Source organism: Leptonychotes weddellii, chromosome 7 (genome assembly GCF_054177405.1).
Source record: "Leptonychotes weddellii isolate Sample4059 chromosome 7, ASM5417740v2, whole genome shotgun sequence".
Classification (NCBI taxonomy): Eukaryota; Metazoa; Chordata; class Mammalia; order Carnivora; family Phocidae; genus Leptonychotes; species Leptonychotes weddellii.
In genome coordinates, this window is record NC_138375.1 from 80,180,920 (window position 1) to 80,207,070 (window position 26,151).

Genomic DNA, 26,151 nt, shown 5'->3' on the forward strand with positions numbered 1-26,151 from the left:
TTTTGGCTCATGAGTTGCAGTTTACCTAGTTTACCACTAGTTTGCGGCATCTTGATTGTAGCAGTCAGGTAAACACCCACTTGATCTGGATATCCATCCATAACAGTGTTTGATGGGAACACTGAAGATAAACAACACAACTCTGTGGTTATCTTAAGTATAAATATCACATCATTATAATTCTTCATGTTGCAAGCAATGAAAATCCAACTGAAACTAGCTTCATTAGTAAAGAGGATTTACTGGCTCACCCGATTGTGAAGTAATATAGATAGAGTGGGCTTCAGGACTGGTTTGATTCAGTGACTCAAGGATATCAAAACAAGAGTTGTTTGTTTTATTTTGTTGCTCTCTATTCTCTGTCTTCTACATTGTCGTCTTCATCCTAAAGTAGTTTCTCTTGTGGCAGCAAAATGACTGTAGAAAGAGAAGGCTAGCTTGGAAGCTACCACAGAAAAAAGTAAAGAACCTTCTTTTTTTAGAAGCCCCTAGGAAAACCAATCTTATCCTCTTTCCTTTGAATTAGCAAACTCTTTATAAGACTTTACTTCCTCCAATATTCTTTTCAAAAGGCCCATTATTACTTACTAGCCTCAAATAGCTTTTCTTTTGATTTACATGACTTAAACTTGTTGTCTCTAAAAACTATACTCAGTAATCTATCCATATAGGTTTAACAGTTGAGACAGATGTACCACACCATTGCAAGGTGTCAGTGTTAGAGGAAACAGTAAAGGGAGAGGAGAAGTATAATTTTGCACAATTTTCTAGAAACAGAAAACTGCTCTAAAAATGAAGTCTGGTGTTTTTTTGTTTTGTTTTGTTTTTTAAGTGTACTCAGAATCCTTCGACCTTTGTGTTCTGCATACAGTGGATGTTATAGAATTCTATTTTCCACTCTCCACTTTGGCATGAATTTCTAAGTTTATTCCTAACTGAGCCCTCCCTCTCTCCGTTTCCCACCTTGGACAGCAACATGGATATCCTGATGCTTCCTGTATAGCAGCATTAAATATCCTCCCAAGTTATGCCAATACCGGGTTAAAATGTGTTACTCTGTCATTTCTAACATCCGTATTATCAATGAAACTGACAAACACACAATCTAATAAGGGATGTGTTTAAGTTATTATCTTCTGACATTTTCTGAATATAATGATTGGTCAAAAATAAAGACTTGTGGAAAGAATAAAGTAAGAATATGTCCAAAATGGGATGCCTGGGTAGCTCAGTCGTTAAGTGCCTGCCTTCAGCTCAGGTCACGATCCCAGGGTCCTAGGATCAAGCCCCACATCGGGCTCCCTGCTCAGCGGAAAGCCTGCTTCTCCCTCACCCACTCCCCCTGCTTGTGTTCCCTTCTCGTGTCTCTCTCTGTCAAATAAATAAATAAAATCTTAAAAAAAAAATATGTCCAAAATGTAAATAATTCTTTGATTATTTTACCTTTGTTTTTGCTTTACATATTCAAAAGAATGTGGCATTTTTATTTATTTTTGGTTGGAATATTTTTTTATTAAGTAGAAGAATATCAATGTCCTGGGGTATAAATAGCTCTAGCTGAGAGCAAACAAAGACTTCTGGGTGCTATGTAGTGCAGAGCCAATACAGTCATCATAAATTTCACTTCTAACAAAAGACATCAGGGTTAACAAAATTGTTTAATTTGCTTAGGCAGGATGAACCTTGTGCCTCTGCAAATTATTTCATGAGCTTTATGTTGAATAATGCTCTAGAGAGATACTTTTTTCTCCATTTATACCCGAGTAGGAGTTAGCTTCTAGTTTATTTCAAGTACATAATATATGTGAAAAAGTGCTTGCAAATTAGAGGAATTATTGTAACACAAGTCTGCCTTAAGACATACAGCCTCTCAAGTTAAACAGGAATTACGTTCTTTAGCTAACAGATTTATGGAATGTAATGAAATTTTGCTACTGGGTAGTAAGAATAGACTGTGTAGTCTATTTCAATGGAGAATCAGAAAAGTAAGTAGGAGACAATGTTGAGAAAGAACAATAAAGTAGGAATCAGAAGCCCTATATGACCTTGAGCACTTGACTTCTCTAAACCTTAGTTTTTTTTATCTGTAAAGTAGTAATTCTAGGCCATAATTAAGATCAAATTATATAATAGATGTGAATGTGTTTTCTGCCTTTCAAAGAACAGTGTTAATTTAAAATGCTATTATATAAAAGGTAGGGGACTATTGCACTAAGGCATGTGAAATAAGGTAAAAGGTTTTCTGTGGTATATATGGTAAGCCATGTTAATGAAAAAAGTCCTTACTAAGAGTCTCTATAAACCCAGGTCACTGTTCTGGAAACTGTCTTAGGCAAAGTGCATAGAGCAAAGCTTCTCAACCACAGTACACATGAGAATCACCTGATTCTAAGTAAAAATACCAATGCCAGGATCCCATCCACCATGTGTATTTAAAACAACTAATAAAGTTCACAAATAATTTTGAGGAAAACTTTCATTTAAGACTCACTGGTCTAGAGAAGAGGTCAGCAAACCTTTTCTGTTAACAGATAATAAATATTTTAGCCTTTGCAGGCATATAAGGAATCTGTTCTTCCTTCCTTCCTTCTTTCTCTCCTTCCTTCCTTCCTTCTTCCCTCCCTCCCTCCTTTCTTTCTTTCTTTCTTTCTTTCTTTCTTTCTTTCTTTCTTTCTTTCTTTCTTTCTTTCTTTCTTTCTTTCTCTTTCTTTCTTTCTTTCTTTCTTTCTTTCTTTCTTTCTTTCTTTCTTTCTTTCTTCTTTCTTTCTTTTCTTTCTTTCTTCTTTCTCTCTCTCTCTTTCTTTCTTTCTTTCCCTTTAAAAACGTAAAGAACATTCTTAACTCCCCAGCCATACAAAAACAAGCCAGGGGCTGAATGAGATTTCAGGGAATGAAAGAGCTCACATCATAGATTGTAAATTAGTATGTGATACATATACAATATGTTGTAACTACATGGATGCTTATCCTTTTCATTACCATAAAATCCTTGAGTCTAGAGCCTTGTCTCACTCATTTTGGTAGTCCTGGAACACAGCACATTTCCTGGCACATCACAGTCACTCAGTAATTGCTGGATAGATGACTGGAAGAGAGAAGGTCTACTTAAAAAGATTAATATTATAGACTATAGCGTATGCAAAAACTATCCAATGATAAGAGAAGTGATAGTTTCCCAATTAATTTCATCAGTACAAACAGTATAAAACAAAACAAAACAAAAAAGCCCATACCCCAAGAAACTCTACTGACTTAATATTAATGTTTGTTGACAATGACTATGTTAAGCAGATTTTGGCAAATAATTCATTTTACTTGTTGTCTGGAAGGAAAGTGGGCTTGATTTTGTGGAACTTCTAGGAAGTTGGAGTTTCATTTCTTGGGTATGGTGTTTAGGGAAATTGCTCTGGCAACCATGTCTGGGGATGGGAATGGGAATATACCTTTGAGTCATGGGCCTCTAGCACAAGTGATGTACTTAAAGCTCTGGAATAGTACTGGATACATTAACTTAGCTAAGTCCTGAAATGTGACTAACAATGAATGTATTGCTTAATTCAAAGCTACTGATACTGAAAATGTGAACATGGTGGTGAAGTACCTCATATTACAGTGGGTTCATAGTCATCTAATTAGCTTAAAGTAGGTCTTTAACATTTTTTAAAAATTTATTTTCCAGCTTTACTGAGGTATAACTGACACATAAAAATTATGTATATGTATAGTGTACAACATGATGTTTTAGTGTATGTATACTTTGTGAAATGATTAGCACAATCAAGCTAATTAACATATCCATCAATTCAGTTTGTTGTTTTTATGTGAGTGGTGAGAACATTTAAGATCTCAGCAAATTTCAAGTGACAATATAGTAATTATTAACTATAGTCATTATGGTGTATGTTAGATCTCCCGAACTTATTCATCCTGTATAACTGAAACTTAGTACCCTTTGGCTAACATCTCCCCAGTTTCCCCTACCCCTCCCTCACAATTACCATTCTACTGTCTGCTTCCATAACTTCAACTTTTTTAGATTCTACATACAGTATTTGTCTTTCTGTGTTTTATTTCCCCCAACACAGTATCCTCCAGGTTCATTCATGTTGTCACAAATGACCAGATTTCATTTTTTTTAAGGCTGAATAATATTCCATAGTATGTATAGACCACATTTTCTTTATCCATTCACCTGTGGATAAATGGCTATCCACATTGGCTATCATGGCTACTGTGAATAATGCTACAATGAACATGACAGTGCAGATAATATCTCTTCTGGCTACTGATTTTATTTCCTTTGGATCTATGCCTAGAAGTAGGATTGCTTGATCATATGGTAGTTCTATTTTTAATTTTTTGAGGAATCTCCATACTGTTTTCCGTAATGTCAGGACTAATTTTCATTCCTACCAACAGTGAACAGGATTCCTTTTTCTTCACATCCTTGCCAACATTTGTTCTTTTGTCTTTTTGATAGTACCCATTCTAATGGATATGAGGTGATAGCTCATCGTGGTTTTTACACTTCCCTGATGATTAGTAATGTTGAACAGTCTTCCATATACCTGTTGACCATTTGTGTGTCTTTTCAGAAATGTCTATTCACTTTTTTTGTCCACTTTTTAAATAGGTTATTAGTTTTTTTGCTCTTGAATTGTATGAGTCCCTTATATATTTTGGATTTTAACACCTTATCAGATGTATGGTTTACAAGTATTTTTCCATATTCAGTAGTTTGCCTTTTCACTCTGTTGACTGTTTCCTTTGCTGTACAGAGGCTTTTAACCATTTGTCTATTTTTTATTTTGCTGCCTGTGCTTTAGGAATCATATCCAAAAAACCATTGCCCAGAAAGTAGGTCTGTTTTATGTAGTTCTGCCTCTTGGCCTTCTGTATATAAGGATCTGATACCTTATCTTAGATCCACCGGAGTGTCCACCCTCTTGATCTGATTACTCCTTTAATTGCTTTCTCAACTGAGGTACACTTCTTCCTTAGTAAATCTTTGGTAGTTTTATAGCTCATGCTGACTAGATTTCCCTTTACAACAGCTTTACTCCATCTCACAGGCCAACATTTATCTGGTACTTGACCACCACTCCTTAATTCAAGTGAACATTTCTTTCTGAATTGCTACAGTAGACTTCAGTCTCCTACTTCCAAGGCCAACTGCTCCAATTCCTCATATCCCTTGAATATACCATGTTTATCCTGCCTCATAGCTGTTTCCTGCATCTCAAATGCCCCCTTGGTTTGCTTAATAGTATCAGTGTAGATATTGATAATATCGAACTTTACCTGAGCCCTATGCTACTAGAAAAAGCTATGATTAATAAATCCCCCAATTCCAATTCTTTTGTGCTCCAGGAAAAGGCTTACTGCAAAGAGCCAGTCTTCTTCTTAAATAGGACTTATTGATGCCCTCCTTGTTTACCTATGACAAGGCCAGACACAGACCCTCCCATTCCCATTCTTTTCCTCTTAAATGATTGGGTGAATTGTTTGTCCCTGCTGACCAATCTGGACAAAATGCTTCACTTGACAAACTTTAGTCAGGCTTCTCCTTTTAGGTTCCTGAACTTTGCCCCACCCTTGGGCTTTGGGGGCAGAACAGCCCTCCTTAACAGCCTCTCCAGATGATCAGCAGACTGCAAGAAAAGACCTGCCCTGATAATTATCTGATGATACCTACTCATCGCACTCCCCCATACCTGATTCCCTCTAGCTTTTCTCTCCCTCCCTATAAAAAAAATTTTTTTTTTGTTTTGCATGACCTATCAGATCTTATAGTCTATGTATTCTCCCTATTGCAACAGTCACCTTCCCCTGATTGCAATACCCTTTTGAATAAAGTCTTTACTCCAAAAAGCTTTCCTATTCCTAAGATTAGGTTAGGTACTCCCAAGAGGGATTCCATAACATTATGCCCTTGTCCTAATCAGCACTAATCACAGTGGGGAAAAGGGTTGTATTCTTGCCTCCATTCTTCACTAGAATGTGAGCTTCTTGAGGGCAGTCACTGTGCCCTGTTTATCTTGTAGCCCTGGTCCCTGGTAGAGTTCTAGAATATTCTAGAGGTGTAATTAAGGTTTAAATTCTTAATTATTTAGTTAAATTAATAACCTTTTTTTTTTCCCTGTGAAGATGGACAACTGGTCTGAGAGCCCATTTCTGACCAGTCATTTCCATGGATGAATGAATTGGAGTGAGAGGAGAGAAGTCACAGTGGAGATTATTTCTCTACTGCTGCATAGGAATAACATTCACACCCAGAAGGGGTGATTTAGATCAGACAAGGTTTGCCACCCTCCACTGTGTACCTTATAAAACTATGTGGGAAAGCAATTTTGATTATTGTTGTAGAGGCCATCAGTTCTAGAAAAATATCCCAGAAGAAAATGGGGTTTTTTATCCCTTCTGGCTCAAAATAGTGACTTATACACTTCTGGAGATGGAAGGAATACCAGCTTCAATTTATCAAACACATAAAATGTTAACTGTGCCATTTTATTGAAAGTTTATGACATATATCACTAAAATATGATTTATATTACACAAGAAATGCTGCTTCCTCATTCCCCACTCCAGTCTAGAGATCTAACCTACCCTCAAGGACTCCAGCTGAAAGCTTCAAGGTAGACAATAAAGGCAGCTGGTTCTTATGTTCAGAAATAGTCCCTGACCTGAGTCAAAATGTCTTTAGAATGCCAAATTTTGTTTTGTTTGTTTTTCTGAAAGGTGTTCTATTCCTGCTGTTTGATTCCTTGCCTAAATTCTTGATCCATTATTAATCTTAATTAGATCCCTGACTTTCTAGTATTCAAACCATTTGCCTGGGAACCTGTCTGATCCATCTCAGTGCTTTGTGGCAACTTAAGTCGATCTCAGTTTTCACTGTCTGAGCCCTGAGATACCACCCATCAATTTCTAATCTGTACATGCATCTCCAATCCGTAGTTAATCCTGAACCTGGTGATAGTTTTGCTCCATCTCAAATTGACATCCTACATGCTGCTCTGCTTCTCCTTGTGTAAAGACCCTGCCCTGCTCCCTATGGCTCTCTGTTGGCTACTTGTCTTGTACTTTTGTGTGCTGCCGCCCCGTTCTAGGAATGTACCACATAGTTCAGAAATGAAACATCTGGAAGCTATCTATACATTTTAATTAATTTTATATGTAATCAAAGTAGTAAATGTACACAGTTTAGAAAGTCATTGTCCTGACCTCCCTCCTATTAACCTCTGTTTTCTTGCTCTACTCTGGATCCATACCTTAGTTCCCATTCTAGGACTTCTCTTTTGATGAATTCCATGTTTTTTGGATGAAATATCTCCTTTCTTCGTTTACTTTCTCATATAGATGCAGCACATTCTCTAGTATCTTTTTTCTCCCATTTTTTCTTTCTTTAAGATTCCATTTTAATGAACATCATGTATGCACCTAGTCAAAAAGAAATATAGCTTTATAGGTATGTTAAGAAAAACTATAATCTCTTGCTTGGGATCCGTAGATAATAGGGTTCAAGGGAAAAACTTATGTTCTGTATATATATATATTTTGGTGTGATCCCAGAAATCTAAGAGTGAGGGAAAAATGAAGTAAAGGAAAGGAAAGAAACATGGGGAAAAAATAACAGTGTGTTCATTACCTAGCTGGTCTTGGCTTCGTGGTAAGTGCAGCAGTTGACTCCACTGAATATCAACTCCTCAGCATTTCCAGATTGTGCCATCAAGCAGCTGCTGGAGAAGCCAGAACCTAGGCATGCAGTGGTAACATTCAAGATTTAAGCCACAGTGCACAGTCAGCCAGTGAGTAGTTCTATGCTAATGGCACTTGCCTACCAGCAAACTGTACTTTGCAAGCCCTACCAAGCTGTAAGCTTCTGAGGGCAGGTGGGTGCTGAGTAGATCCAGTGGATTTTTGCACTTCATTGGTGACAGAGATGAGTCCAGGGGAAAGAGGTTAGAGGCTCCTTCCCTCAAGGCATGAGGCAAGGAACTTTGAGGTTGCTCCTGTGTGCAGCAAAAGGAACCAGGACTGACCACTGGCCCCAATTCTTAGAAGTGGAGTAGGCAGAATGGCACAATGACATGATTCTTGCCATGGAGCTCAACAGGAACTTCTCCATCATCATCAAAATCTTCTCTCTGTGGCCTATAAGAATGCAGTTGGTGTCAGATGATCTAACTAAAGCATCATCACCAGCATCAACCAGACTGCTGGTGATCTATCTCATACCTGCATCCTAGCCTCTCTGTTGCCTCTCACAAAATGCTACCATTTTACCTTTTTAAGCTGATTAATTAATTTAGATATGTATGTGTACACATATTTATTTATTTATTAAAAGTTCTTGGTTTATTAATCCTCTCATGAAAAAACTGCACAATCACCACAGATAAGGTCACTGCAGAATCTTTACTCCTTCTGTTGTCCAATCTCCAGCTCACTTTTTGCCAGCATCAGCATTGGCTTTTGCAGTCCCTCTACTTTCTTCATTCTGTTCTTGTGTTTCTTTTGCTGTTTTCTTTTTTTTTTAAGATTTTATTTATTTATTTGACCTAGAGAAACACAGCGAGAGAGGGAACACAAGCAGGGAAAATGGGAGAGGGTGAAGCAAGCTTCCCACTGAGCAAGAAGTCCAATGCAGGGCTCGAACCCAGGACCCTGGGATCATGACCCGAGCTGAAGGCAGACGCTTAATGACTGAGCCACCCAGGCACCCTCTTTTGCTCTTTTGATCTTTTTCTTCTCATACAGGCCATGCCTTGCAAGTCTATGTTTGGGTTCTTTTTTCTTTTCTTTTTTTTTTTCATAATCCAAGGAATCATAAATCATGCCAAAGCCAGTTGTCTTGCCACCACCAAAATAGGTTCTGACTCCAAATACAAAGATGACATCTGGCTTGGTCTTGTACATTTTAGCAAGTTTTTCCTGAATTTCTGTCTTAGGTATTGTAGCCGTTCTGGTGTAATGAACATCAGTGATGTTTTACTACTTCTGCTGAAGTAGTTGGTTAGTCATGAACTTCCTGGCCCAGATAGTTACTGTGTCATTCATGACGGGGGCTGAGCTTCAAGCAGCCAGGGAGAAAAAGACTTAAGCTGGTCAATTTAGTATTTACTTGCGTTGTCTCTAAATGATGTTATTGAAACGCCAGCTTCTGGATTTTTTAGTTTGGGGCATTTTCTCTTAACTTCCCACTGAAGAAGATAAAGATTGAGTTTTCTCTCTACCCCTGTTTGTATCACATTAAAGCACCCTTCAAACATTTATCCCCCTTCCCCCCATCCTGCCAATACAATATAATTTTGGTTAAAACAACAATCAGTGTTTACCTTATCATTTAAACGCTTTTGGGGAGTGGGACTTCCAGAATGGTGGAGTTAAGGACCTCTGAAAATTCACTCCTCCATAAAAGCAATGAGAACACAGGCAAAAATTGTCAAAATCAACTTTTTCAGAACTTCGAAAATTAATTTGAAGGAATCCAAGGAGTGTTTCAAGAAACACTGCTGAAACTTGATAAGAACAGTGAGCATTTTAACTTGCCCTATTCCCATCCTTTTCTCATCATCTCCACAGTAGCCTTGAAAACCAGCATCCTAGCAGACATGGAAAGGGGCTGACCAGGTTTGAAGCCCCTTAAAATGTTCCATCCTCAAAGAATTGTCATTTTTTGACATGTGTGGAATTTGCTAGAAAATCCTTTTTCATAGGACTCATCATTATTTGACTAGACTTACAAGTTATTCAGTGGGAAAAGCCCTATTCTAAGAGTGTTTATCAAAAACAATCACAGGAAACTGTTTAACCTTGAAGCCACTTGAGGCAGGAATACCAGCTAGGGTAAACAAAATGATGGCCAAAAGACTTTAAAAGAATATCTGGGAAATGAGATGTTAACAGGGGAATGTGAAAAGCTCCAACATATCTCTGGGAATCTAGAGGGCCATGCCTGTGCAGGACTATGTGCATGTCCAGAAAAAAAAAAAAACCTGAGAACACCCTTATTTCTCATCTCTGTCTAACCAAGAGGCTCTGTGCAATCAGGAAGTGAAGGCTAAGGCAGGATGGTAACTGTCAGAATCCCAATATATACCTAGAGATTTAGGCAAAAGGTGGAAGACATTTAAAAAAATCTGTGTCCAAACATTAGCTGACTACAAAGAAAACCAAGGAAAGATAAAAGTAGCAAAACATAACAGGGCATACAGACTTCACAGAATTAGTCCAGAAAAGTCACTAAAAACAACAAAAAAGAGCAACAAAACAAAATTCAACAATCATAGTAAGCCATGGATTGGGTAGGTACCTGACTTCCAGAAATGCCACATTATATCTTTTAAAATGTCCCCGTTTCAATTAAAATTATGAGGCATGCAAAAAAACAAAACAAAACAAAAACCCCCAAAACAAAACAAAACAAAAACCAGAAAGTATGTCTATATATACAGCAGGGGGAAAACAGTTAATAGAAATATTCCTTGAAAAAGCCCAGATGTTAGGCACCTGGGTGGCTCAGTCAGTTAAGCATTCTGCCTTTGGCTCAGGTTATGATCCCAGGGTCCTGGGATCGAGTCCTGCACTGGGCTCCCTACTCAGTGGGGAGTCTTCTCCCTCTGTTCCTCTCCCTGCTAATGCTCTCTCTCTCTCTCAAAAATAAATACAAATAAAATCTTAAAAAAAAAAAAAGAAAAAACCCCGATGTTGAACTACTAGACAAAGACTTTAAATCATCTATTATGAATATGTTTAAAGAACCAAAGGAAATCATGCCTAAATAATTAAAAGAAAGTCTGAGAATGATGTCTTGTCAAATAAAGACTATCAACAAAGGGAGAGAAATTATAAAAAGATCCAAATAGAGATTTTGGAGTTGAGAAATATAATAGAATGAAAAATTCACTAGAGGGGCTCAACAGCAGATTGAATTTGCATAAGAAAGAATCAGTGAACTTATAGATAAATCAGTTGAGATTATTTAGTCTAAGGAATAAGAAAAAAGAAGGAAGAAAAATTAATAGAGTCTAAGAGACCTATGGGACACCATCAAGCATCTAACATATGTATAATGGGAGTTTCAGAAGAAGAGGAGGAAGATAAAGAGGTAGAGGGAATATTTGAAGAAGGAATGACCAGAAATATCTTCATTAAATAAAAAAAAAAGATTTTATTTATTTGAGGGAAAGGCAGAGAAAGGAGGAGCGGGGTGTGGGGGTGTGGGGGGGCATGCAGAAAGTGAGGGAAGCAGACTCCCCGCTGAGTGGGGAGTCAGATGTGGAGCTTGATCCTAGGAACCTGAGATCATGACCTAAGCTGAAGTCAGATGCTTAACCAACTGAGCCACCCAGGCGCCCTGAAACATCTTCAATTTGATGAAAAGAATTAATTTTTACATCTGAGAAGCTCAACAAACTCCAAGGAGGATAAACCCAAATTTATGCACACTTAGATATAACATAGTCAAATTGTCAAAAGACAAAGACAAAAAGAGAATCTTGAATTCAGAAAGGAAAAACATAACTCATCATTTCAGGGGATCTTCAATAGGATATCTGATTTCTCACAGGAAACTATGGAAGCCAGAAGGGATTACATATTTAAAGTGCTGAAAGAAAAAGACTGTCATTTAAGAATTTTGTATGCAGCAATACCATCCTTCAAAAATGAAGGTGAAACTAAGACATTCCCAGAAAACAAAACCTAGAAGTATCTGTGAGTAGAAGGCCTAAACTACAAGAAATAATAAAAACAGTATTTCAGGCTGAAATGAAGGGACACTAGAGAGTAACTCAAGTTCACACACAAAAATAGAGACTTATAAAGGTAACTACATAAATAAATATGTTTTTGTCTGTAACCCTTTTCTTCTGACTTAATAGACAACTACAAAAGCAATAATTATAAAACTGTGTTATGAGATTAAAATGTATAAAATGTAATTTATATAACAATAAAAGCACAAAGAAGGGAGGAGGGAACAGAGTTATATTGGAGCAAAGTTTTTGTGTACTATTGAAATTAAATTGCTATTCAAGATGACACAAAGAAATGGAAAGACATTCCATGCTCAAGGTTTAGAGGAAAAAATACTGTTAAAATGTCTATACTACCCAAAGCAGTCTACAGATTTAATGCACTCCCTATCAAAATACCAACACCATTTTTCACAGAACTAGAACAAACAATCCTAAAAATTTTATGGAACCACAAAAGACCCCAAATAGTCAAAGCAATCCTGAAAAAAAATAACAATACTGGATGTTTTACAGTTCTAGACTTCAAGTTATCTTACAAAGCTGTAGTAATCAAAACAGTATGGTACTGGCATAAAACTAGACACATAGATCAATGGAACAGAATAGAAAACCCGGAAATAAACCCACAGTTATATGATCAATTAAAGGAGGAATGAATATATGAGGGGAAAATGACAGTGTCTTCAAGAAATGCTGTGGGGAAAACTGGATAGCTACATGCAAAAGAATGAAACTGGACCACTTTATTTCACCATATACAAAAATAAACTCAAAAAAGGATTAAAGACCTAAATGTGAGATCTGAAACCGTAAAAATCCTAGAAGAGAGCACAGGCAGTAATATGTCTGACATCAGCCATAGCAGCATTTTTCTAGGTATGTCTCCTGAAGCAAGAAAAATAAAAGCAAAAATAAACTATTGGGACTTCATCAAAATAAAAAGCTTCTGCACAGCAAAGGAAACAATCAATAGAACTAAAAGACAACCTACTGAATGGGAGAAGATATTTGCAAATGACATATCCAATAAAGGGTTAGTATCCAAAATTTATAAAGAATTTATACAACTCAATACCCAAAAAACAAATAATCCAATTAAAAAATGAGCAGAAGACATTAACAGACATTTCTCCAAAGAAGACATCCAGATGGCCAACAGACACATGAAAAGATGCTCAACATCAACCATCATCAGGAAAATGCAAATCAAAACCACAGTGAGATATCACCTCACACCTGTCAGAATGGCTAACATCAAAACCACAAGAAAAAACAAGTTTTGGCAAGGATATGGAGAAATAGGAACCCTGGTGCACTGTTGGTAGGAATGCAAACTGGTGCAGCCACTGTGGAAAACAGTATGGAGTTAAAAAGAGAGCTACCCTACAATCCAGTAATCACATTACTGGGTACTTACCCCAAAAATACAAAAACACTAATTTAAAAGGATATATGCACCCCTATGTTCATTGCAAAATTATTTAAAATAGCGAAACTATGGAAGCAGCCCAAGTATCTATCAAATAATGAATAGATAAAGATGTGGTATATATATATACACACATACAATGGAATATTATTCAACCATAAAGAAGAAGGTAATTTTTGCATTTGCAACAACATGGATGGATCTAGAGGGTATAATACTAAGTGAAATAAATCAGTCAGAGAAAGACAAATATATATCACTCATATGTGAAACTTAAGAAACAAGCAAAAGAAATGGAAAAAGGGAGAGACAAATCAAGAAACAGATTTTTAAGTATAGAGAAAAAACTGAGGGTTACCAGAGGGAAGATGGGTAGGGAGATGTGTGAAATAGATGATGGGGATTAAAAGTACACTTAATCATGATGAACACTGAATAATGTTTAGAATTGTTGAATCAACATATTGTATACTTGAAATCAATATAACATTGTATGTTAACTGTACTGGAGTTAAAATTAAAAAACTTAGTAATAAAAAAGAGCATGGAGAAACTTAAAAAAATTAAATTGGTATTAATCCAAATTAGATTAAGTTGTTTATTGGAATCTTGAGGGCAACCACTAATAAAATAACTCAAAAAGAATAATAAATAAATCACAAATGAATAAAATGGTATACTAAAAAGATCTATTTAAGATACAAAATAAAGCTAGTAGTGGAAGAATAAAGGAACAAAGAAGACATAAAAAACAAATATCAAAGTAATAGACAAATCCTACCTTATCAGTAATTACATTAACTGTAAATGTATTAAATATTCTGATCAAAAGACAAAGATCAGTGGAATAGTTCAAAAAAATTTACTCATATGCTCTATAAAGAGACACCCTCACAAAGATACCAATATGTTGAAAGTAAAATAATAGAAAACAGATACACCATGGAAACAATAACTAATAGAGAGCTGGAGTGGCTATATAAATATAATTGAACCCAGTTGAACCAGGGAAGGAAATCATGATTATTCTTCTTTTGCTGCTTAAATCTATTTGTTTAGAACTAATAACTGTATTTTCTTACTTGCTTAACTTTCCATGTATTTATCAACAATTCCATCCAAACTTTTCACAGTTTATCTAAATCTCTCAAAATGCTCAAGTGTATCAGATATTCCATCATTTCATCATCCTAATGGAGTTTCTTACAGAGCCTCTGCCATGTTCCACTATAGATGAATTATCCACTATGCCTGCATTTTTTTGTCCTGTGATCTCTCTTCATGAGCATCATGGTTATTAACTTTATCTCTCTGTTGGGTTGGAACTACTATTTTTGGTTTGTCAGTTCTTTCTTGAATTATTCCCTCATTTTAAAGAATTCAGCTTTCAGTAGCTTCTTGAACAAAGGAACATGGAAAATATATTTCTTAAAACTTGCCTGGCTAGAGTTTATTTATCCTACCCTAAATCTTGATTAAATTTTTTCTTGGTATAGAATTTTAGGTTGGAAGTAATTTTTCTTCAGAATTTTGAAGGTGAACCACAAATAACCTTGAATTCCTCTATTCCAGTGAGAAGTATGCAACAATTTTGACTTTTGATTCTGTTATGTAAACTGTTATTTTCTTTCTAGAACACCATTTCCAGTATACCAAAATTTTGCAATGGTATGTCTTGGTATGAGTCTATTTTATCTATTTTATGGGGCAACTGGGGCTCTTTTCTTTCTCACTTTCCTAAGGATATACGGTAAAGATTTAGCTTACATATAGTATTTAGTGACCAGTGCAAAGTACACAGGAATAAAATACAATTAGCAATTAGCAAAAACTAAGCAGTTCTTAATCACCTATCTACAGGCAGCATACCGTTGGTAATTCTTCGTTAACTCACGAAAGAGAAGGCAGAGGTGTTTGAAGCAAATGAATGGGCTTTTTTTTTTTTTCTTAACAACCCCAATTTAGTGACTAAGGCAATAAAACAGAGAGCATAGTGAAGTTTTTATGTGTAATGTTGGTAATTCTGGGTAATTGTAAAGAAAGGTCACCTCTGATCAAGATATAACAGACATTTTAGCTTTAATTAAATGTCCTAATGTGAGATAGTCTTTCAGACTCAGAATGACTTTTATTTTTCTTATGTTTCAAACTTTGCCACTTTCACCTCGAACATATATAAACATATTTGTGTGAGGTGTAAATACTTTGTAAAATTGTGTTAAATCTAAATAAGATTGGAATAAAATTTAAGGAAATGTGTTCTATTATCAAAATTCTATTGCTTGATTTTTTCTTCTTTTTGTTTTTTTTTTTCTGAAGCTGAAATCAGAGCATCCATCCTAAGGTATACTACTATGAATACATAACACAGAGTGACTTTTAGAGGCTACACTGTAAAAGTAAAAGGAGATGATTCAGGAAGGGAAGGGGATATGTTTAACTTGAGAATGTGGCAAATATTTTGTTTGAATGTTATTTTATTTGCAGTATTTCATCTCTTTAAATCCTACAACATAAAGATAAATAAGGTGGGCAGTAAAATAATGTCAGCTTTTCCAAAGTACACTTTCTCTTTTTCCAATCTGTGAAGATTGATAAAGTGCATTTAATAAAGAAGCTATTTTTTAATTTTTAAAAAATTATTATTAAGATATAATTGACATAACAAGTTTTATACTTCTTATCTTGGGAGATGAATCTGGTAGACACACTTATATTTAACTGTCCTATTCTCACGTAACTTTAAATATTTATTTATTGAGAGAGAGTGAGCAAGTATGAGCAGGGGTAGGGGCAAAGAGAGAGGGAGAGAGAGAATCTTAAGCAGGCTCCATGCTCAGTGAGAGCCCAACATGGGGCTTGATCTTACAACCCTGAGATCATGACCTGAGCTGAAATCAAGAGTTGGACACCTAACCCAGGTGCCCCTCAAGTTACTTTAATTGTTTGGGTAAAAAATGTTAATTCCTAGAAACAGTAATACTTCAACAGCTTATTGAACTTCACCAGATGGAAAACACTTCTAAGGATATGGTTCATTAGGTCTATACTCTCAACCATTGAATTTAGACATTTATCTAGAAATTAGATAAATGACACAGACAAAAAAACTGTAAAGTGAGAAATTTAACATGTCTATGATTACCTTTCATTATCTTGATTTTATTAGTGAAAGCCTAGTAAATTCTGAGTGAGCCTTGTAAATTAGATCTTTAAAATCATATACTCTTTGAAAAATAATTTTTGGTTACAAGATTTAAGATGGTCATATTTCTGGACTCTCAAAAGATATTCTTGAACTCTCCCTTATTACTATTTAAAAATGTTATAATTGCATAATGAGTTGTTTGGTTGAAATAGGAAGGAAAAACAAAACAATAAAGTGGTAACTGCTACAGACATTTGAGAAAAAGGCAGAAATTACCAAATATTTGGGAATTGCATTTTAACACTGACCAACTCAAGGAACGGGTATGAGACTAGAAATCCGACTGAAAACTGTTTATCTGAATCACTAGTGGTAACAATGTGCTGTTTTGAATTGAGACAGTGCTCATCTCTTAAAATTCTGATGTAGTTTTATTAGTTATTCTCACATCTAAAAATTAAAAAGTCAAAAAAATAAAAATAAAAAAGTCAAGTTGTTCTCATCTTCTGAATATAGCATTTAAATCCTGTATTCTCACAAAAGGGTACATGTTCTTCCAAGTAGAATTTCTAAAGGTTTAAAGTTTTAATTCTATCAAAAAGCAAAACTCTGGTATTTTTCTTCCCACTTAATTCCACTCCTCCATTACAGGGTAGTCTGCCATGATGTGCTGAGTGACAAATAATGTACAACCTAAAGTAATGCATGAGCCTTTTATTTTTATTTTTTATTATTTTTGGGTTTTTATTTTTTTATTTTAAGTTCTATTAACATATAGTGTGTTAGTTTCAGAGGTAGAGTTCAGTGATTCATCAGTCTTATGTAATACCCAGTGCTCATTACATCATGTGCCCTCCTTAATGTCCATCACCCAGTTTCCCCATTCTCCCATCCCCTCCCCTCCAGCAACCCTCAGTTTGTTTCTTATGGTTAGGAGTTTCTTATGATTTGTCTCCCTCTCTGATTTCATCTTGTTTTATTTTTCCCTCCCTTCCTCTATGATCCTCAGTTTTGTTTCTTAAATTCCACGTATGAATAAAATCATATGATAATTGTCTCTCTCTGACTGACTTATTTCACTTAGCATAGTACCCTCTAGTTCCATCCATGTCATTGCAAATGGCAAGATTTCTTTTTTTTTTAATGGTTGAATAATATTTCATTGTGTATATATACCACATCTTCTTTATCCATTCATCTGTCGATGGACATCTTGGCTCTTTCCGCAGTTTGGCTATTGTGGACATTGCTGCTATAAACATTGGGGTGCAGGTGCCCCTTCGGATCACTACATTTGTATCTTTGGGGTAAATACCCAGTAGTGCAATTGCTGGGTCGTAGGGTAGCTCTATTTTCAACTTTTTGAGGAACCTCCATACTGTTTTCCAGAGTGGCTACACCAGCTTGCATTCCCACCAACAGTGTAAGAGGGTTCCCCTTTCTCCACATCCTTGCCAACATCTGTTTTTTCCCGACTTGTTAATTTTAGCTATTATGACTGATGTGAGGTGGTATCTCATTGTGGTTTTGATTTGAATTTCCCTGATGCCAAGTGATGTTGAGCATTTCTTCATGTGTCTGTTGGCCATTTGTATGTCTTTTTTGAGAAATGTCTGTTCATATCTTCTCCACAAGTCTTGATTAGATTATTTGTTTTTTGGGTGTTGAGTTTGGTAAGTTCTTTATAGATTTTGGATACTAGCCCTTTATCTGATAAGACATTTGCAAATATCTTCTCCCATTTTGTCAGTTGTCTTTTGGTTTGGTCAACTGTTTCCTTTGCTATGCAAAAGCTTTTTATTTTGATGGCGTCTCAAATAGTTCATTTTGTTTTTGTTTCCCTTGCCTTTGGAGACATGTCTAGCAAGTAGTTGCTGTGGCTAAGGTCACAGAGGTTGCTGCCTGTGTTTTCCTCTAGGATTTTGATGGATTCCTGTCTCATATTTAGGTCTTTCATCCATTTTGTCTATTTTTGTGTATGGTGTAAGAAAATGGTCCAGTTTCATTCTTCTGCATGTGGCTGTCCAATTTTCCCAACACCATGTGTTGAAGAGACTGTCTTTTTTCCATTGGATATTCTTTCCTGCTGGTTGAAGATTAGTTGACCATAGAGTTGAGGGTCTATTTCTGGGTTCTCTGTTCTGTTCATTGATCTATGTGTCTGTTTTTGTGCCAGTACCATACTGTCTTGATGATGACAGCTTTGTAATAGTGCTTGAAGTCCAGCATTATGATGCCACCAGCTTTGGTTTTCTTTTTCAACATTCCTCTGACTATTCAGGGTCTTTTCTGGTTCCATACAAATTTTAGGATTATTTGTTCCAGGTCTGTGAAAAAAGTTGATGGTATTTTGATAGGGATTGCATTGAATGTATAGATTGCTCTAGATAGCATAGACATTTTAGCAATATTTGTTCTTCCAATCCATGAGCATGGAAAGTTTTTCCATTTCTTTGCACTTTCCTCATTTTCTTTCATGAGTATTCTATAGTTTTCTGAGTACAGATCCTTTGCCTCTCTGGTTAGGTTTATTCCTAGGCATCTTATGGTTTTTGGTGCAATTGTAAATGGGATTGACTCCTTAATTTCTCTTTCTTTTGTCTCATTGCTAGTGTATAGAAATGCAACTGATTTCTGTGCCTTGATTTTATATCCTGCCACTTTGCTGAATTCCTGTATGAATTCTAGCAATTTTGGGGTAGAGTTTTTTGGGTTTTCCACATAGAGTATCATGTACATGAGCCTTTTTCATGTTGACTTCTAACTCACAAAAGCACACTCTCATACAAGAGGATTATACTACCAGAGTTCAAATAAGCACCTGAATAACTCTGTTGTGGTGACTGTATTAACATATGTAAGTGGTTTGAATGCCCACATGCTTGTGAAGGTCATATACCTTGTGAGCATAAATTAGTTAAAAGAAAAAAATCTTCAAGGCTCCAATAGGAGTGGTCTTCCAAACTATTTCAAAACACGTAATTCCTTCCAGGTGGTATTCACCATGAAAGTAGTTCTCATCATGGCAAATGCCAAAGTCTTCCACAAAAGTCTTCCCTTTACACATTCAAAGCAAAGAAGATGGAATGAGAGAGTACTCAAACTTATGTTGTTCTCACATTGTATGTAGTTTTCCAAACTTTACTATGAAAATCTTCAAACCTAAAAAAAAAAAAAGAAAGAAAATCTTCAAACCTATTGAAAAATTTAAAGAACAGCATGTTTATATTTATTTTAAAATGTTTTATATTTTTGATATTCTTTTAATCCAATAATTATAATATGTTACATATTCAAGTATTTGAATATTAATTTTACATTTTATTGCTTTATAACAAAAGAATAAGATCTATATAATTTTCACTTTTTAAAATTGTCAGTGTTTTCTCTGTGGTCTAATTTATGATCAATTTGTACAGAGTACTCTAGATTCTTTTTTTTTAAGATTTTATTTATTCATTTGAGAGAGAGAGAGAGCACAAGCGGGGGCAGTGGCAGGCAGAGGGAGAAGCAGGCTCCCTGCTGAGCAAGAAGCCCAATGCAGGACTCAATGCCAGGACCCTGGCATTGTGACCTGAGCCAACGGCAGACGCTTAGCCGACTGGGCCACCCAGGTGTCCCCAGAGTGCTCTAGATTCTTGAAAGATAATTTATCCTCTATTCATGGGGTACCAAGTTAAAAATATTTATATCTAACAATTAGGCCTTAAAAATTATGCTGTTGGGATACTATATAAACTTACTAATGTTTTACCAACTTAACATATCAAATACTAATAGAATTGTTAATGTCCATTACTTTTATAATTTTGTTTTATATATTTTGATATGTTATATACATAATCACTTATCTCTGTTTTAAAGTTACCTTTATAAAAATAAAATAATCATCATCTTTGTCCTGTTTAGTGCTCTTTCCTTGCCTTGGGTTCTACTCTAACCATCATCAATAATATACATGTGCTTTTCTCCTTTATCCTTTTATTTTTTTTTTTACTTTGAAATCGTTTAACTATCATACTTTAAAATATTCTTATTTTGTTTGACAATGTGTCTTTTTGTAAAGAACACATAAGTGACTTTGTATTTTGACATAGTCTGAGAATATTTATGTATTTTTTTAAAGATTTTATTTATTTATTTGACAGAGAGAGACACAGCGAGAGAGGGAACACAAGCAGAGGGAGTGGGAGAGGGAGAAGCAGGCTTCCTGCTGAGCAGGGAGCCCGATGTGGGACTCGATCTCAGAACCCTGGTATCATGACCTGAGCCAAAGGCAGATGCTTAATGCTGAGCCAGCCAGGTGCCCCAATATTTATGTATTTTATTTGAAAATTTTAACCCACTGATAGTTATTGTCATAGCTGACATCTTCATGCATTTTAAAATGTGTCATTTTTGTTTTATGCTTCTTTGATAATTCTACTGATTTCTAGTTTTGCTGTAAGAAAACTGAAATTTAACTACTTATCCTAGTGATGTTGGTAATATCTGTTTTTATCATTCTACTAAAGATTACCATCATATTACATAAATAAATCCATGTTTCTTTAATGACTAATGTACCAAATAAAATAAAACAAAATATGTAGTACAAAAGAATTAGTACCCCCTGCATCCAACATCCAGATTATCATTAAATATTTTTATACTGTGTCATTTTAAAGTGATCTTTGCCTCTTGTTTTGAAATCATTCAAAAAAATCATTTTATTAATTTAATTCTACATTTCATTGTCTAAATTGTTTATAACTAATTAATTTGTAATGCATCATTGAGTTTTCTATTTGCTTTGTTTCTCATTTACCCGAAATAGGTCTTCACAGTTTATTTAAGGATAGATGAATGGCGCATGTTCTAAGGCCTTCCATACCTGAGACTTATTTCTGCTGCTTTCAAACATAAATGACAAATTTGGTTTTGGTTGAAATTCTTGAGTCTCAATCTTGTTTTCCCTTAGAACTATAGATGTTGCTCTATTTTCTTCTATTTATTGAGATGCTATTTTGTTTGTTATAAGTTGTCTAAGACAAGTTCAATTCTTATTCTAGGATAGGAACTGTTTTGTTTTGTTTTGTTTTTCCCTAATGCCTCTAGGATCATTTCTTTTGCTTGTAATTCCCTACAGTCCTGGAGGTATATTTAAATAGTAGTGATGTCTTTTCATTAATTTTGACACCTACAGATGAGCCTGTTCCGTCTATATAGACCAGTCTTTCCTCAGACTAGAAACTTTCTTCTGCGCAGTCTAAAGTTTCACTTTGCTTTCATTAGTCAACTCTCTGTTTTCTGCATTCTCTTTCTATGATCTTCTCTTTCAAAATTTCATTTTTTTCTTTTTTTATTATAATAGAATTATCCAAGTGTATCATCCTAATTGCCAAAATACTTTTCTACATCTGTAATTTATTACTTATGACAGTGTTTCCACTTTTGCAGATGACTTTTCTTTTTGTTTCTTTCTGATCTGTCTATAATTCACTTCATTTGGTTTTTAGCCAGCTCCCTTTCATCCAAGTCTGTTATCTCATCTTTTAGTTCTTGATCCATAGAATCTAAATTTTTCTGGATTTTGGGGGATACAGAGAAAAGCTCTCTAAAATTTCTCATGGTAAATGTTCTTTGAAACTGAGGTATCTATTCATATCATAAAAGTGAAATACTTGAGTTTGACATCACAGAATATTTTCATAGGTTTCATATTGGTTTTTTTTTTTCTATACCTTTATGCATTAGGAAAAAATATCTATCCAGTTCAGTCTTTCCCCATTGACTACTTGGTTGTTCTTGGATCCATTGTCTTAGATATTAGGTTGGAGGGATAGTTGATATGTATTTTTTGCATACGGTTTTCTGGATATTTAAACCTGGAAGCAACCCAGATATTCTTCATCAGGTTTGTGGTAGAACAAACCAATACACCCATACCATGGAATACTACTCAGCAATAAAAAGGAGAAAAGGCTTGAGACACACAACACCCTGGAATAATATCATCAGAGAATTATGCTGAGTGAAAAAAAAAAAAAGCAAATGACAAACGGCTACACACTATATGATTTCATTTATTACATAATATTCTTGAAATGACAAAATTATAAAATGGAAAACCGATTAGTGGTTACTAGGGTTCAAGGAAAGAGTGGGAGTGAGTGGAAGATGAGGGCAGTTATAAAAGGGCAAAAGAGGGATCCTTGTTTTGATGGAAATGTTCTGTATCTCGACTGTATCAATGTCAATATTCTGGTTGTGATGCTGTATTATCCTGTACTAGTACTATGTTACCACTGGGGGAAATGATGGGTAAAGTGTACCCTGGATCTTTGTATTATTACTTACAACTGCATGCCAGTCTGCAATTACGTCAAAGCAAAAGGTTTAATTTAATTTTTATTTTTTTTATTTTTAAAGGTTTTATTTATTTATTTTAGAGATAGAGAGAGGGAGAGAAAGCATGAGTGGGGGAAGGAGCAGAGGGAGATGGACAAGCAGACCCTGCGCTGACAGTGGAGCCCGTTGTGGGGCTTGATTTCAGGACCCCAAGATCATGACCTAAGCCGAAACCAAGAGTCACACACTTAACCAACTGAGCCGCCAAGTGCCCCCAAAAGGCTTAATTTTAAAAGGATTTTTTATATGTTATACGCAAACAATGAATCATGGAACACTACATCAAAAACTAATGATGTAATGTATGGTGATGAACATAACATTAAACAAAAAGAATGAAAAAGGATTTTTTATAGAAAGGATATTTGGACATTTACCAAGAAACCACAAAAGTGACAAAGTGAAAAGATATTTGACAGGCATGAGGACAAAGCAATAAAAGAGAGAAAAGGAAGTGAACCTTCCAAAAATAAATACCCATGGGCAATATTCATGCTTACACTATATATACATAAAGTACCGTCGAGTACTTGCTCAGGTGCAATGAGCTCGTGCGGATCCTCTGGCTGTGACCTACTAAAAGATTTTACCCTGAGAGAGGGAAGGAGAGAAAGTCAATCTCAAATTGATAAGCACTCTTTCTCCAAGGCATGGATTACTTACCTCAATATGAGAGCTTTGGAAAAAGACCCCATCCGAACCTTCTAGGATTTACCTTGACTGCAGTGCCATCTGATTTACTCAGAGGTCATTTATTTTGGAGTTCTAAACATATAAACTGAAATTTGCTGTGATTTGGGAATGTTGCCTTTTTCACCTCTTAGTTGGTTGGTGCTAAGCAACTGTAACAAAGCAGAATTTTCTGTAATTATTCATATAGCTTAGTGGACAAATCGATGGCTTTTTCCTCCTCTGGCCTCTGCTGCTGTCTGTCTACATTTCACGTTATTTAATGCCTGCTCTGTCACTAAATTGCTACAGTCCTAATATGATAGTTCTAATATGATCATAATGGCTAATCCTCACTGAGTACTTACTACATGCCAGACACATGCCAGGCACTATTTAAACACTTTACATTTAAACTCACTTAATCTTGCTAACAGTCCTGTGGTTGGCTTTTGTTATTATCACCATTTTACAGATGAGGCTCAGGGAGGTGATTTAATTTATCCTAGGTGACACCTGTGCTTCACACCCTGAAGCCAAGAAACAAATCCAAGTGATTTTTAACTCTAGAGCTCATGCTTTCAACCACTGTGCTTTATTGCCTTCCATGAAACTGTACTATATAGTAAAGTATAAGAAAGTCCTCTAAAAATTGTGTGATACAAACATAAGGTGTGACAGATTCTGACTAGTTAGACCTTACATTTTGGTGCAGCAGGAGGACTGAATTTTGATACGTGAGCAGTAGTGATACACATCACTTCCAGGGCTGACCCATAAAACCTCTCTCCCATGATTTTCCATTTGCTTTTTCCATCCTTTGACTGAACAGTATAGACTTAAAGGACTTGGAGGACTCTGAATCCCTTCACTGCTGCTGATAGAAGAGCTGCCTAAGCAGGAATCCATGTTGGGCTCTTGCTTGAGTGAGAGAAAAAATTGTATTGTTTGAAACCACTTAAATTTGGCATTGTTTATTGTTAGCCAATATTGAGTAAATACAAGATGTTAGCAGTATTATTTCTATCCATTTTCTCTTCTGTCTTTCACTGTTTTTCTTGTCTCACCCCAAACCAAGCCCTTAACCCCCCAAGTTTTTGTTCTCAGCCCTCTTATCTTTTTTCTTTTTACTCACCCACCTGCTCGGCAATTTTGCGCTTCACTGATTAGTTCCATATGAGTAAGTCCCAAGTTGCTTTCTTTTCCCATTCCTCTCTTTTATAGAGCGACAATACTTTACTGTCTTTTGGTCACCTCTACGTAGACACTCTCCTTCTTGACTGTCATAGCCAAAACCTACTTTGCCTTCTTCACTAATCTAGATCCTACCACCCCTGCTTCTGTGTGCCCAGACTGGAAACAAAATCTTGAATTTATCTTTGACTTTCTCTGTCCTCTTTCTCTCTCCTCACACTTCAAGCAATTGTTCCAGTATTCTCCCTGTTCCCTAGTCTTTCTTTTCCATGTCTAGTGTCACCACTCTTTTCTAGATTACCTCTTCTGAACTTTGTACTGTCCTCCTAATTGGAATTTGGACTCAGATCTGCTTCATTCCAGTCTTTCTCTTTCCCCTGTAATCAGAGATTTAATCAAATCATGCTCAAGTCACCAATGGCTATTAACTGCAGTAATAATTTTAATCATCACAATTTAATATTCAGTCATCAAAACAGTAATAGTACAAATAATTTTTAGTTGTATCACATTTAGTTGTATCACACTACTTTAGTTGTATCACACTACTTTATGTTCTAAGTAGTACAGTTTTGAATCTAAATAGTCCCAGGCTTTTCAACTACATGTCAGGATCTTGCTGTTTCTACCCTCACTTCTTGGTTTATCAAAATAGTGCCCTTTGTCAAGGTCTATCTTAAATGCCACTTCATTCATGAAGGCTTTTTTATTTAAGAGACTTTTTATTATGAAAAAAATTAAATGGACAAAATACTGTAATGAACCTTCATGCACCCATTATACAGCTTCAGTAGTTACCAATTTTTGCCCAGGCTAGTTTTATCTCTACCCCTACCTACTACCCTCCCTTTTATCGGGCATCAAGCTACATATAATCACTCTCTCCTCTTTCTGTAGCACTAACATTGCTGTGAGCGTTTTATAACTATTGAGATATATTTTATAACCTCTCCTAGATTTAAAGTCCCTTGAAGGTAAAATGTGTGTGTTGCTGCCCTTCAGCACCTATCCAGCACAACCCAGTGTCCTAAGACTACTAGGAAAAACAATAAAAATTTTTCATTTGAATTGAAATACCTAATGTTATTTGAAAAGGAGTTATTTTCCCCAGAGTTAATAATTGTGTCTTTTGACAAAATTATTTATATCCAAAGCCAACATGAGTACCAATCTTATTTTTATATTTTCTGAGAAGGAGATCCATGTGCTTCTTTAGTAATCCAATGCCCTATTTAGATTATCTCAATAATCACTCAATTCTATGCTGAACCTTAGCTCAGGGTGACATTGGATAAATCATTTGGAATTAGCATAGTGAATATATTCTCTTTGCCTGTTTCCTTATTAGCAAATTGCATCTTCCCATTCTAGCTCACAAGAGAATTACAAGATTAAATAGGGTAGTCACCTATTTATTATACAAGTTATGAACCATTCAGAATTTCTTTTTTGTCCTTTCTAGATCTGTTGTCCAATTTTGTGTTTTTATTATTCATTAGCTCTCCCTTTAAAGGATGATGTAAAGGGAGAAAGAGGATGTTAGGCTTAAATTATTT

General features: G+C 35.5%; 1 long non-coding RNA gene across 2 annotated transcripts in view; it reads right to left on the minus strand.

Annotated features, from left to right (window-relative positions):
* Nucleotides 1-361: 361 nt before the first annotated feature.
* LOC115942729 (uncharacterized) overlaps nucleotides 362-26,151 on the minus strand; it is a 66,339-nt gene continuing 40,549 nt past the window's right edge. The window contains exons 7-10 of one of the 2 annotated variants that reach the window (XR_014147091.1): nucleotides 24,897-24,972; nucleotides 23,396-23,574; nucleotides 2,980-3,085; nucleotides 362-417 (exon numbers count right to left, since the gene is read on the minus strand). This is a non-coding gene — a long non-coding RNA (uncharacterized LOC115942729). Of the gene's footprint in view, nucleotides 418-2,979; nucleotides 3,086-17,051; nucleotides 19,505-23,395; nucleotides 23,575-24,896; nucleotides 24,973-26,151 lie in introns of those variants that run through there. The other variant, XR_014147093.1, reaches the window with a different exon arrangement.